A 6000-nucleotide genomic window follows, 5' to 3' on the forward strand; every position below is an offset into this window, starting at 1 on the left:
TTCGTGCAGCCTTGCTGCCACGGGGTGGGGGGCTGGATTTCTGCTGACAAATTCCCAGCACCGCAGCTGCCTCCCTGTTAGCCATGGTGGGGAGCGGCCGCCAAAATCCTGGAGGGCGGTTGGCCCAGTTCTCCTTCCCATCCCCGGCTGGCCAAGGCCACTAGTTCCTGCCATGGCCAAGGCCAGGGACGAGCTGCATCTCCCCAGCCAGGTCACTGGGCTGCAGAGGGGGTGCAAACAGAGCAGGTCACAGCTGCAGGCTGAGCAAGCCAAGGGGATGCTTTTCACAGACCTCCTGCTGCCCGTCCCATGGTCCCCTGCCTGTCCTGCCTGCAGTGTCCCCCCCCGAGTCACTGCAAAGGTGGGAAGGGGGGACTGGGCTTGGAGGTGCCTGTGTGGCCACCCCAGCGGCCCCCTTCGCTCCTCTCCCGCTCCCTGCATCCTCCCGCATCCCTGCCCGGCCGCCTCCAGCGCTCTAGAGGTGGGAGCAGCGAACATGGGTGCAGTGAATCTACGCGAGTTTCAGCTTTGCTAAACGTTTTGCCCTTCTTTTGCACTCTTCTGCAAAGCGTTTTGCAGGCTCTTTGGAGTGTACAAATCCTCCCATGCCGGGTAAATCAAGGACTAGAGGGAGGTAAAAAATAACTTAGGTAAAAAAATAAACCTTCCGTTGCCAGGTCTTAGCAGATGTGTGCTATGGTACATGTTATATTTCTACTAGGTTGGAGCTGCAGCAGTAAGTAGCTTCCTTATAGCAGCTTTTTGTAAGCCTTTTTGTATGCAAGCGCTCCTTGTAGCGTAAAGCAGCTTCCCAGCAGCAGTTATCTCCTGCAGCGGTACAGCATCTACACAGATTTTCCAGGGTGGGAAGGGGCTGGAAGGGTCGCGCTGCAAAGCCAGGAGCAGCTGGACGTGGAGCCCGGCTCTGCAGGCGACAGGAGCTGTGCTGCCTGTGGGTTTGGGAGGAGAAACGCGTGGAGCTGATTACCATAGTTAATTCGGCTCTGGGATTTTTGCCGGAAGGGGTTGGTATTTTGGGATGCGCCAGGTGAGGCACGCTGCACCAGGCTGTGACCCGCAGGCGTTCGCACAAACACGTTGGTGGGCTGAGGCCAGGAGGGCTCAGGGCAGCCGGGAGCAATTTATTCCCTTAACAACATTCACACTCTGCAGGCTTCAACGAATAGTTTTTTATTTCAGCCAGCTGGTTTTATGCCCGTGGAGAGACTTGTCTTCTGTCCTGAACATAGATCAGCGCAGGAAGATGAGGCTTGTGCCGAGCAGCGTCACCCTGTCTCCCTGGAGGGGCTGGAGGTGGCAGGAGAACAGACCTGGGCTGCAATACGTCTTCTTGCTGTGGCTCTGCTCTTGCTGGTGGCCAAGTGGCTTCTCCCCGTCCTCGGCAGGAGAGCTGCGGGAAGGCAACGCAAACTGGGGCTGCTTCGCACCCCGCTGCTTTGCACCCCGAGGCAGAGGGGGCTCCGATGGGGGCTTTGCACAAGGAGCAGGGTACTTGCCGGCCACGGGTCCTGCTGGGGCACGTGGGCAGGAGGTAGTGGCTTACGGCAGAAGGATTATCCCCGCTGGCAGCGGGGCTGGAGTCCCGCAGCCTCGTGGAGCCACCGTCATGGCAGAAAGGTGTAGCACGGAGTTTTGTACGGACGCTCGTGGCTCTGGTGGATGCAGGAGTGATACAGAATCTGCATCTCCTGCTGGACACGTGCTGCCAGATGGACTTAGAGCAGGTTGTTCTCAGTCTCTGCCGCTACTGAGGGATCCGCAAGCCCACCCCGAGCTCTTATGTGTCTCTCCACCTCTGTGTCTCGCCACCCGCCCAGGTTGGATCCATCTCTGGCCTGTGCTGCTGGTGGTGGGACCCCGTGCAGGACCCCTGGGGAGCACGGCCACCGCACGGGGCCCAGCCGCTGCTCGGCGCCTGGGCACGGCGTCTGGGGCCGGTGGGGAAGGCGATAGCCAGGCCCACCGCCTTTCTCATCAAGAGCCTCCTGTATAATTTACGAGGTGCCTCCGCTGTATGAATATTTCCCATACCGAGCGGCGGGCTCACTTCCACGCTTTTCCTCTGCTGCATTTGTTTTACTTTGTTTGCTTTTATGACAGGAGATCCACTCTTTGCCTGCTGCCTAGTCTTGCTCTTCCCCCCCGTCCCATGCCGGGGTGCTCCCTGTCCCGGGCAGGCTGCGTCCCTGCCTCTTTGTTGGCTCTTTTCGGAGATTGGAGCCGCGGCGTGGGCAGCTTGGGGCAGGGAGAACAACAAAGGGAAGCAAAGAATCCCTCTTCAAAAGGCCGGGGAGGAAGGCAGGTGGCCAGTGAGCGTCGGGGCGGGAAGACAAAGAGCCAGGAACAATGGGAGCTCCATGGAGCACCAACGCTCGCCCCTCTCATTATCCAGCCGTGGCCCAGATGAGTCACAGGCAGGGGCTGAGCTCTGCATCCCCGGAGCCAGAGCAGGGGAGGGATGGCTGGAGCAGAAGAGCTGGGCTCTCGGAGCGCAGCACCCCGGGGTGATCATCGGCCGCTGCCAAGGGACAGGGCTCCTCTGGGGCGCAGACGCATGCCGGGGGACAGCCTCAGCCCCGCAGCCACATGAGCGCTGGGGTCATCTCCAGCGGCGACCAGAGAAAGCTACAAGGCTGCAAGGATGGGGCTAACCCTGATGGTCAGAAGCCCAACAGCAAAGCCAAAAGCTAAGGAAGGGTCTCCTTAGGGACACCCTGTGGTTTCCAGAAGGGAGTTTTTAACTCCCAGTGGCTCTTAAGTGGTGTTGGTGGACACGTGCAGCCTGGGGGACAGGTCCCCAGCGAGAGAAGTCAAGGTGCGCTTCAGGCATTTGACTTGGAAATCTTTCTGAGTGTCTCCTGTCCTCAGAGGGACCACGCTAAGCTGCTTCTAGGACGGAGAAATGTGTGCCTTTTGAAAGATGACACTGTCAGGAATAAAGTAGGGGAAAATAAACCTCTTAGCCAGATGAATTCAGCGGGTCAGGCATTGGCTGCCAGCAAATACAGAGCTAATGACTAGATTCTTGTCATGTACCAGGCATAACTATTCCAGGGACCTGCCACTAAGCGGATGGAGGGCAGGGGCAAGTTTTATCTTAGCACACTCATATTCAAAGGTGCTACCCTGTGATTATGTCATTTTCTCCAGCTTTTTCCATTCATCTGTCTCTCTGTGATGAGCATCTGTTTGTGTCAGAACAAGGGGTTGTTGACTGCACTCGAGCTGAGCTGCTTTGACCTGCGCTTCACAACGCACAAAGGCTTTTCTCTATGATGATTAGCTCTGTGGTGCAATATTAAGGCTCTTTCTTCCTCCTTACGTGCCTTTTACAGAGTCTGTTAGGTGGGGAGCTTCAAAGGGCCTGCTGGAACGTCCTGCCGCTGTCTGACTCGGATCTGCTGCTGCCCTTGTTCCTCCCGGAGCAGGAAACCGGCCCATACAGTATGACCATCGGAAACGTGCAGAGGGAAAAGAGGCATAAGGAAAGATTATCGTGTGAAACTGGGTGCCGCAGGCTGCGCAGTGCCGTTCTTGGTGAGATGAGGTGGGTATTTGGGCAGCGGCACTGCCCTGGGTCAGAGGAGCGTGTAAGCAAGGGATGAGGAGATGTGGAGGTGGCCGTAGGAGGCATGGGGGTCGCCAGGACTCCCCTCTCTGCCTGTTCTCGGCTGCTTTCCTCCCTCCTGAATGAAAAACAGCAGCTGCTGGCCCTTCTCAGCGCTGAAGTGCCGAATTAGCTGGGGGAGAAACCCAGGAGCTTCCAGAGTGTGGAAGGAAACTGTTTGGTGGTTGAAGGTCTTTCAGAGCTATTTCATGGGCTCTCCCATAGATGGAGATAGTATTTTTTCTACGTGCAAAACCCTTGATTTCACATTGTTTGGGACTCCAGCTTTCTGGAAAGGATTGGGAAGTGTCTCCTACGATCCCAACCAGCTTTGGGTTTGACCATTGTCACCTTAGCTCCTGGTGGTGTGTGGTCACAGGGTGACCATGGGCTGAGGTCCCAGTGGGCAAAACCACTTTCTGAAGCGAGACTTGGGCTTCAGCACAGCTTTTGGACTTGTGTAGCACAGGGAGCAGATGTGTGGGCACAGTGACCTCCCAGGGACCACTCTTCCCCCACTTATATGAGAGCAGAGGATTTGTCTCTTCTCTTCCCAACTCTTCTGGTAGGATCTGAGAGAGAGGGCCTTTGCCCCCCGGCCCCCCTTTTCTTTGGTAATTAAATAAATAAATGGAACCCGCGAGCAAATGAAATGTCATTTCACATTCAGGCAAATACATTTGGGTTAGAAATCTAGGTCAGAATGTAAATTATCTTGCTGCCTTCTTGAAGGTGAAGTCCCTGAAATGATCTCGATTTAACTGAAATTGGGGATTTCCCGGTTTTTGCAAGCACTTTATTTTCCTTCTAATGAATACAAGGAAAAAAAACTTTCCTGAAACTGCCAGGGGATACAATCTATCTCGAACGGCTGTAATACTGTATAATAAAATAAGCCTTAACAATAAACGCCTTATGCTCTTAGAGCCTGTATTTTGAGCACGACATGTAGGGTGTTAAATTTGGTGGAAAATCTGACCAGAAGTCAGAAAATCAATTGCATTTTTTTTCAAGATCGCTGCCTGACAAAGAGGCCTTTATTTTTGGTACCGCAGAGAAGAGGGACCCAAGGATGCTCCCTGCGCGGGACCAGGGACGCAGCAGGGCACAGGGCATCTCCCGGTGATGGTGGCATCTCCCTGTGCTGAGGCATGTGAGGACTGGGGCCAAGTTCTTGGAGAGGTGAGGAGGAGAGGGAGAGAGATTATTTCTCCCCAGTGCCGTTCTCCCATCCCCGGGACGCTGCTTTCCCATTGCCCTGCTGAAGTGGTCCCAGCCTGCCCGGCTCAGCTGGGCGTTGGGCCACCGGTGGAAGCTGCGGCAGAGGCAGCGATGCCCTGCACGGAGGGAAGACGTGGATTCAGCCTGGTATTTGATAGGAAAAGAAAAACTTCCGGTATTACACTGGGGCTCCGACTGTTTGTACAGCAAAAACTACATTAGCGCTGTAAATTATTTGTAGGGAAGTGCAACCAGGAACATGAGCTGCCATCGGTTCTGAGGAATTCAAGGGCAGGAGCTCTCTGCTCTCACTGCCCCCTCCCTTCTCTTATTCAGGGAATTAAATCCTTGAGTGTTTCTATTTACCACACAGTCAGTGTTTGTTTGTCTCTGTGTTAACATTTCCTTTCTTTTTTGTCTTTAATCAGCTGCAATTATTCAGTTATATTCATGGGTAGCACTAAAATAAAAATAGGTGCATTATGAATATTAAACTCCTGCAAAGGAAGCCCTGAGTTAGATGATTTGTGTGCTCTGTGTACAGAGGTTTTTCTGCTTGGAGTATAGAGTGAGCCATATATTTTCTCCCCTTTCCTTTCTTTCATTTTCTGTATGCAGAGGATGAGAAGGGATGTGAGCCCTGGAGGGAACGGCCATGGGCAAGGGAGACGGGGAAATTCTGGGTGCCTTCAGAGGTGAAGAAGAGCTTTAAATTGCAACCAGCAGAGCGGGGACAGCGGGAGCTGCTCTTCCTGGAGAGGAGTCATCTTGGTTAGCCCTCGCCCCCCCACCCTGAAGCCACAAGTCTGATTTTGGGGGTCCTCTCACAACCAGGTCCTTCAGAGCAGTCACACCCCCGAGGAGCCCTTATCATCCATGGCTTTGGGCAGCTGTACAGTACAGGGTTACACAGGGTGGGTGTTTTTTTCGCTCTAGTTCCCTAGAAAACCCAGCAGAATACCTCAGGCTGGGCGTTAGGAGATCTGGGATCTCTCCCTGCTGCCGTGATGCACACCATCATGTGTCCGTCCCCCTTTGCTGGCTGGACTGGGGAGAAGCTGGAGCCTGGAGAAGTACCTCCTGCCAGGGCTGCTGCCTTGGCTCCTGTGGAAACTCTCTTGTGGGCAAAGCCAGGACTAGACATTTGTTTT

This window comes from Chroicocephalus ridibundus, chromosome 9 (assembly GCF_963924245.1).
Source record: "Chroicocephalus ridibundus chromosome 9, bChrRid1.1, whole genome shotgun sequence".
NCBI lineage: Eukaryota > Metazoa > Chordata > Aves > Charadriiformes > Laridae > Chroicocephalus > Chroicocephalus ridibundus.